This window comes from Gracilinanus agilis, chromosome 4 (genome assembly GCF_016433145.1).
Source record: "Gracilinanus agilis isolate LMUSP501 chromosome 4, AgileGrace, whole genome shotgun sequence".
NCBI classification, from domain to species: Eukaryota; Metazoa; Chordata; class Mammalia; order Didelphimorphia; family Didelphidae; genus Gracilinanus; species Gracilinanus agilis.
Genome location: NC_058133.1, coordinates 140821298 through 140830771, shown reverse-complemented (window position 1 = coordinate 140830771; position 9474 = coordinate 140821298).

Below are 9474 nucleotides of genomic sequence, written 5' to 3'. Positions count from 1 at the left end.
ACTCAATGCACCTTGATCATCAGTTTTAACAGCCTTTTAGAATGTAAGTATATCAGCAGGATGGATACAATGGAATTATACAAAGAGAGGAAGATAAAGGTTTACATATCAGACAATAAACAGGAGGGGGAGATAAAGATACTTGCATCAGGAGGATCAAGAAACTAACTAGTAAAAACTGGAGCTGTTATTTCTGTCTCAAGCTTGATTTTTTTGTACATTTCTGTAAGAGGTATGACTTGCCTGCTTTAAGCGAAAAATGTCAGGAAGCTCAAGATAAGAGTCTGGAGCAGAGTTTTTCTTAGCATAATAGCAAAAAAGCCTGATCCAGAAATTTATATATTACAATAGTTAGATGTTCTTTTGGTCATCTTTTTGGAGCATTAATGAAGTCCAAGAGGGGAAACCCTCACCTTTGGCATCTTCCCTTCCCTTAGATATCTTGTATTTTGATCCCATAATTCCTTCCCAGTTATGTTGCCTCCAGCACAGATTTTTTTTCTACAATACTTGGTCCATTCTGGCTTAGTTTCCTTTAGTGACATTTCTAGCTCCACTATAAGCACATTAGAAACTGTGATAAGAAAAAGTCCAAGTAGAATGATTCCAGTAGCCTCAAGGAAGAAAAGTTTATTGATATGATTTTTGTGAGTCTTTCTCATTTTGTATCCTTGAATATATTTGCCAATCTGATAGGTATATTGTGGAATCACAAAGCTACTTTCATTTGTATTTCTTGTATTAATGATTTATAGTGCTTTTGTTTTTCATATCGCTGCTAATAGATTGTCTTATTTTTGTACACTCAGAATTGTTTCTGTTATCATCTCTATCTTGCTTGGGTCAAGAGCCCTTTCCTTCCATGGTTGTGAATGGTATCTCCTTCCTCTTTATCAAATTTGTTTGTGATATGATTTTTTATGTTTATCTATTTGGAGCTTATTGTGGTATATGGTGTGAGAAGTTGGCATAAATTTGATTCTTTCTAGATTTTATTTTCCAGTTTTTCCAGAAGTTTTTTATCACACAGTGAATCCTCATCCCAGTTGTTGGTGTCTTTACACTTATCAAACATTAAGTTACTGCTTATTGCTTATGGGTCTTATGTATCTATTTGTTCCTCATTATCTCCCAGGGGATTTTTGACCTTTTATTTCTCCAGGTGAATTTTGTTATAATTTAGACCTTGAATTGCCAGTGTGACTAATGGAATGGGACCATAAGGTCCCATTCTTCTGGGTCCAGTTCAGGGTAAGCCTACCAGATTCTTTGTATATTCTCCAGGAAAGGCCATATTGGTTTCAAGCAAAGAGTAATACTTCAATCACCCTTTTATAAGGCACAGAAAATATAGAGACAAATGGCACAGGGGTTCAGAAGTAGACAATATGGGAACAGGGGATGGAATGGTAGGGGAAGTCAGGCAGCATAGGGAAGAGAATGGAGGGGAAGAGGGGCACAAAGAATCACTTACATAACCATGGATCAGAGCTGGGAGCACTTCAGCATCATAGACCCATAACAGATAGAAGGGTGCTCTGAAGTGCAAGAGTTTGGGTGGGTCCCATTTTTATAGGATTATGAAGATAAACAGACTATCCTTGCTACCTTGGGATTAGTTCATTAACATATCCACAAAATCTCAGTTATCAGCAATGCATTAGGGTTAGTTCATTAGCATAATATTTGCTGGTGTTCTGCTGGTCTTACTAAGCCTGTCTAGAGCTTATCTGAAGCTTACAAGCCATGGGCAGTTAGCAGGACTGAGAGCTCCTTACAGTAAGAAGACATAGCTGTCTTTCCCTGATTTTAGCACATAGTCTCATGATGTGGCCTTAGTTAACATATGAGACAGTTTCCACTGGCTCTTATTCTTCCTGCCAAACCTATGTGACAGTTTTCAAGTAATTGTTATTCTCTCTTAATTTAGGGACAGACTGCAAGTGACTTCTAGGTTCTCCTTTGCAATCTTATTTTCTACTATTGTTACTTTATGCTAGCTATTCATAACTAATTATATCAACTAGAAGAGGTAAGGAGGAAAGGTAGTCAAGGGGTACCTTCTAAACAAATACAATCTTTATAGAGTCCTGTTATATGGAGTAACCCATTAGTAATTTGATTGATATGAGAATGAAACCATAAAATTAATTTAGGTAGTATTGGCATTTTATCAGCAGCAATTAATGTTTCTCTAATTATTCAAATTTTCCTCTATTTCTATAAAGAATATGCTTTTCATTTTCCCAGGAGTTCTTGTCCAATAGGGGAAATGTTCCTTAAATAATCTATGTTCTGTAAGGAACAGTTGGCACAGAGAAGTTGCTTTTCTAATATCCCAAACCTTCTCTGTGCCAACTGTTCCTTACAGTTCTCAGATTTATCAGACACTTGATGATAGGAAGTTGTTCTCGAAAGAATTTAAATTAAAAAATTTTTTAATTTAAAAAAATTAAAGATTTAATAAATTAAAAAAAAAAAAGAAGTTGGTCTCTGCTTTCAAGGAGCTTGCCGTCTAATAGGAGTCTACAGTCTAGTAAGGAGTTTGCAATCTAGTTTTCTTCATTAGTCATACCTTTCTAATGAAATTATAAATTTCAGGAAAGCACAGACGGTGTTCTAAAAATACATGAAAGTTGATTGATCAATTTACATTTGAAACTAGTCAGCTTTCAAATCACTTCAGTTGACATTTGTTCCAGTTATACAGTAGGACCTTGTTTTACATGGCCAATACGTTCCAAGACCCTTTAAGTCAATTGAAAATTGCACATAAAAGCAAGCCTCATTATTTAAAAAGTATTTACTATCTGAACATACTTATTATAATTTTTATTAATAAGGCAAGTAGACATGTGAATCATGTAGATTAGAAAGAAATGGTTCAGTGTGAAACAGAAGCACTGCTCTGGAATGGACATGAATTGTTACAAATGAGAATTCTGGACAAAGACTAATACAGTTTGGTGCAAAACAATGTAATAACTCAAACTGTTGCTTCTCCAAGCAAGAATGATCATGATCAGGTGAGGTGCTGCACGACTTCATGCCACTTGAGAAAATGATGCAGATTTAGCACATAAGTAAAGATTTTTTTTATTTTACGTATTTTTCTGCCTTTATTTTTTTCAATTGCCAATCATGTACACCTGAATTTTTGTGTGCTGAGTTTGTGTAGAACAAGGTCTATTGTAATCATTTTTTTTGCAGAATTTATTTTAAACAAAATAATGCAAATCTAAGAAATATTTGAAAAGAACTTTTAAAAATATATCTTTAGCTTGAATAGGCAAGCCTTCCTAGTCTTTTTTCCCCCCAACTAGCTCCTAATGTTGATCCTTTCCCCTGACAGTGAGGCACGTGGATAGAATGTGAGCCTTAGATACAGGAAGATTTGGGGTCCAAATCTTCCTTATAACATTTAGTTACTCTGGAACCCTTGGCAAGTAATTTATTCACTATTAGCCTCAGTTATTCCATCTGTAAAATGGGAATGATAATAATGGTGCCATTTACCTCAGAGTTGTGGTGAGGATCAAATGAGACAATGTATGTAAAGTGATATATGTGGTGTCCCAAAAATCTTCATGTGGCTTAAATTTTAATTCCTTACCACGACTGCAAGGTTACATCTTAAAGCTATTAAAATAAAGCTTAAAACTTCACTAGGACTTTTGGCACACCTGATATGACTGCCAGTTATTCTTCTTATTCCTTCCCAAATAAAACCTTTTGTGCTAGAAATGGGGGACTCATTTCTTAAACCATTTATATGAGATTTTTCAAAATGATGACCATCTGTTGTTCCTCTGCTAATTCTATGCTTTCTCCCCTAGGTTATATATTGTTCATCAAGGCAAGCACATCAATGGCTATTACACTGGGCAGTTGGCAAGAGTCTATCATGCAAAGCATCTTGAGATACCTCCTGGGTAAGACAAATTTCTAGTTTATAATATCAAAGAATTTCAGTAAGAAATGCAGGAATTAGTTTAGTGCAAGTTTAGAATTAGCTAGTTTTATTTGGGGCAAATCATTTTCCTTCCCTGGGTCTTTGTCATCATCTGTCAATAGTTCCATTCTACATTACTCTAAGACTCTCTTAACCCTAATGGTATCAAGAGCAAAGTCTGTCATCCAAGGAGCCCTCTGAAACATTTTACATTATTTATACTCCTAGTTGGCCTCTTGTCTCTGTATTTTCCTGATATTACTCTTTCCTAGTTCTCTTCCTGTCTGACTCTGTCATATGAACATTCTGAAAATGCTACTCCCTATTTATGGTGTAACTTAGGGTTCTGTCCAGGACTCTCTTCTTTCGCTATATTTTCTTGTTGATTTAATATTTGTTGATCTAAATAATTAAGGAATTCATATAATTCACATAAGGAATATAATCTCTGTAGATAACACCCAAATCTACATATCTAATCCTTAGTTCCAAACTTGCATCAGCCACTCCCTGCTGGTTATATATTTGGATGGTCTATCAACATCTCAAACTCAGCTTGCCCAAAGTGGAATTCATTGGATTTTTTTTAACTTAAACTCCAAATTTTAAAGAAGTTCTACCGAAGGCCCTAACATCCTTCCAGTCGTACATTTTCATTTATCCTGTTTTTCACTCTCTTCTTACCACCACCCCTACACGAATCAGTTGCCAAGTCTTCTAAATCTGACCATAACTCACACGGTCAGCACTCTAATTCAGACTTTCATCATCTCTCGTTTGGACTATTTCAATAGCCTCCTAACTGGCCTTCCTGTCTGCAATTTATCCCCTTAACATTCTTTTATCCACAGAGATGCCACATGGTACAGTAGGGGGGGGAAATGAACTGAGAGTTGTGAGACCTAAATTCAAGTCCCAACCCTAATACATAGCTATAGGACCTCTCAATTTCCCTCTCAATCCCTCAGTTTACTCATTTGTAAAATGAAGTATTTGCACTATGTGACTTCTAAGGCTCCTTTCAACTGTGGATCTGTAATTCCAATATTTCTTGAGCCCTGGTCTGACCATATCATTCTCTGGCTCGGGACACTTTGATGGCTGCCTCTACTCCTATGTCTGGCATTTAAAATTCTTTGCATTCTGAACTCCAACCTATCTTTCCAGATTTATTTCATATTAATCTCACACCCTCTATGGTCCAGCCAAGCTGAAAGGTAGGCTGATCCCCATACATATTTCATCTCCCACCTCCATGTCTTTGCACACGATGCTGCCCATGCTGAGAATGCTTTCCCTCCTCATCTTCATGCCTTAGAATCACTAGTTCCCTTTGAGGTTCACCTCAGACCCCAAATCGTATAAAAACATTTTCTAAGCCCCTTCGTTTATGCCGATTTCACCCTTTCCCTCATTACCACCACCCATTACTCTATGTGTGTGTGTAGGTTACACAAACTGCCACATAAAGCTTATAGAACGAAATTCAACTGAAATGAATTGAGCCACTGAAAACACTGAATCTTCAGAGACTTGTCAAATCATTAAAAGAAATAGACCCAATATGGAAAGAATGAAGGTTTGTCAGAATCAGTTTAGATAAATGGAATGTTTTGCCTATGGTGTGTGTTCAGCAAGCTCTTCCTAATTTCTTTAAGGCATCCTGAAGACTGGAGACCTTATTTTAAACCAAAAAGTCCTTTTAAAGTTCAGTTTGACCAAATAACCCTTGCCAACTACATTTGTCATCGAAGAAAGGACCAACAACCATATAAAGGGTGGTACAATGAAACCACTTACGAAAAAGCCTTTTCTTTGCCATTTTACAAGATGGGTAAGTTAAACAAAGTGCTTAGAATTCTGCTTGAAATTCATTCAAAATTATATTTTAAATTACAAAAAAAAAATTCATCTTAATCTCCCTTTGGCCAAACTGGTCTTTTCTTATCTTAAGGACTAGGTCATAGATGAGCAGCTCTAATGTATAGGGTGTCAAGTGCAGAAGAAGCTGTCTGAAAATGGCCAGGGACTAGATCTGAACTCCTCACCTTTCCTTCCCAATGCCACAGGGAAGAATTTACACAGCTTCCTATTTAATGGAAAGTTTCTTGCGTCTGACTGCCCTGCCCTGAACCTCATTACCATTTATCCAACTAAACTTGGTTATGGGGTGTTTTAAGCAAAAGGGACGACAGAAGAACATACTATTTAATGATTTAGTACAGTGATGGGCAACTTTTTAAAGAGGGGACCAAAGGAAAAGAAATGCTCATCTGTCAGTCTGTTTCTAAGGCAGCTCTTTCAAAGTTTCATCATATTGTATCCTACTCATTGTATTCATCACATTAGGAATACTATCCCCCGTCAGCCTGATAGAACACTTCAGGGGGCTGCATCTGGCCCCCGGGCTGTAGTTTTCCCATCACTGGTTTAGTATATAATTGAAATAGTATAAATTTTTAGTTAGAATATTTTTCCAAAAAAGCACTTGCCAACATCCCTCTTTTTGAAATTCTAACAACTCTATTCATTTTTGCAGACTCCTGGGTCAGACATAAATACATGTGATCCAAATGGAGGACAGGGAAAGGGCCCATTTGACACAATGATTCAGATCATACCCCTGATACTATGTGACCCTGAACAAGTCACTGAAATTTTCTTTTTTCTTTTTTTTTTCAAACCTGTACTTTGTGTCTTAGAATTGATTCCAGTTCCAAGGCAGAAGAGTATAAAGGTTAGGCAGTTGGGATTAAGTGACTTGCCCAAGGTCACAGAGTTAGGAAGGGTCTGATGTCAATTTTTTTTTAAACCCTTACCTTCCACCTTAGAATCAATATTGTTTATTGGTTCTAAGGCAGAGGAGTGGTAAGGGCTAGGCAATGGGGGTCAAATGACTTGCCCAGGGGTCACACAGCTAGGAAGTGTCTAAGGTCAAATTTGAACCCAGGACCTCCCTTCTCCAGGTCTGACTCTCTATCCCCTGAGTCACCCAGCTGACCCCTCTACATAAATTATTTACAATGTAAATGGAAAGTAATCTTAGAGGGAAGGCACTAGTAGTTCTGCGAAAGGTGGCATCTAATGTAAGTCTGGAAGGATACCAGGGAAGCCATGAAACATAGATAAGAAAGGAGTGGGAGAAAGAGAAAGAGAGAAGAGAAGAAGCATTTATACAGGCACTGTGCTAAGTGCTTTACAAATATTTTCACTTTTTTGCAGGTCAGGGAACTGAGGCAGACTGCGATTAACTGAGTTACCCAGGATCACACAACTAGTGTCTAAGGCTGAATTTGAACTCGGGTCTTCCTAATTCCGGTTCAGCATTCTATCTACTATGCTACCAGGAGAGAGTGATAGAGGGAAGACCAGGCAGAGCACTACCTTAGGAGACTCATTAGTAGATGCTAATGTGAATTAGTCGTTCAAGAGGCAACTTGAAGGGTAGTACTAAATATCATCAGGCTAGTTAGAAACATAAAAAGAGAAGGATCCTGCCTCTGACACTTACTTAGCTACGTGACCTTGATCAAGTCACTTAATATCGCTCTGTGCCTGTTTCCTCATCTGTAAAATGGAACTGATCACAGGGTTGTGAAACTTCCCACAGAACAATGTTATACTTCACAAATTTTAACATGATAGAAAGATAGATAGACATAAAGTTTTCTTAGTTGAGAGACGTTTATTGGGCATAACTCACAGTAATAGCTCAAATGTTGGTGATATGAAGAAATATAAGAGAGTAAAAGAATATAGACCCTCGAAGTGTGAAAGAGAAGCCAAGAACTAAAAATTCAGGCAGCATTATATGTGGTCGTAGAGTCATTTTTCAATTGTGTTCAACTGTTCATGACCATATTTGAAATTTTCTTGGCACTAGAATGGTTTGCCATTTCCTTCTCTAGCTTATTTTACAGGTAAACTGAGGCAGAGATAAATGACTTGCCCAGGGTCATGCAGCTAGTAAGTGTCTGAGGCCAGATTTGAACTCAGGAAGGTCAGTCTTCCTGACTCCCAAGTCCAGCACTCTATCCACTGCACCACCTGGCTGCCCTCAACAAGCAGTATATGAGAAGGTGCCAAACAATAAAGAGCAGATATTTACTTGTTGCTTTGTCATAAAGCCCAGACATAACACGGCCCCTTATAAGGCCCCAGGTTTGGCCTGAAGTTCCTACACTTTCTGCATCAGTCAAGCAAAAGATTAACTGGAGGCCTTAATGATTATGTAAGAAAGAGGAGAGTGCAAAGCCATGAGAAAAGAAAGAGCCAGGTACAGAGGAGTCAGATTGAAGAGAATAAGTGCTTATGCGGCAAGTTAAGCACTTCAAAGATATTCTTTAATCTTCAGCCACTTGTGAAGTAGATACTATCATTATCCCCATTTTATAGTTGAGGAAACTGAGGCAGACAGGTTTAGTGACTTGCCCAGAGTCACACACCTTGTAAATGTCTGAGGCCTGATTTAAACTCAGGTCTTCCTGACTCCAGGTCCAATACTCCATCCATTGCACCACTTGCTAGCCTATACAAAAAAGATAATGTTCTTTGTTTTTATTATGTTATTCTTGTACAAATTTTTCTGCTTATTTCACTCTGTATCATGAACTTATGTTTTAAAAATATTTTGATAACTATTTCACAATGATCTATTTCTTTGATAAGCCTATGTGTTTTATTTTATGCATTTAACAACATGATTCTAACAGGGAATCCATAGACTTCACCTGACTGCCCAATGGGTCCTTGCTACAAACAAAAAAAAAGGGGGCAGCTGGGTAGCTCAGTGGATTGAGAGCCAGGCCTAGAGACGGGAGGTCCTAGGTTCAAATCCGGCCTCAGACACTTCCAGCTGTGTGACCCTGGGCAAGTCACTTGACCCCCATTGCCTACCCTTACCACTCTTCCACCTATAAGTCAATACACAGAAGTTAAGGGTTTAAAATAAAAAAAAAAATAAAAATAAAATAAAAAAAAAGGTTAATCCTGCCCCTAGAATAAAGGCTGCAGGGCTTCTTAATTCTAGAGCTGTAATAAGGCAAAGGATTGAAAATTGAGGGAATTCCCATCAATTGGGGAATGGTGGAACAAGTTGTGGCATATGACTGATAGAATACAATTTTGCTATAAGAAAGGATGGGCAAGATGCTTTCAGGAAAAAAAAAAAAAACCTGGATAAGAGGGCAGCTGGGTAGCTCAGTGGAATGAGAGCTAGGCCTAGAGACGGGAGGTCTTGGCTTCAAATCTGACCTCAGACACTTCCTAGCTGTGTGACCCTGGGCAAGTCACTTAACCCCCATTGCCTAGCCCTTACCACTCTTCTGCCTTGGAGTCAATACTATGTATTGGCTCCAAGACAGAAGGTAAGGGTTTAAAAAAAAAAAAGAAAAAAAGAAAAAACCTGGATAGACAAATGAACTGATGCAAAGTGAAGTAAGCAGAACCAGGAGAACATTGTACACAGTAATAACAATATTGTAAACAATGATCAACTATGAAAGACTCAGTTACTCTGAAAT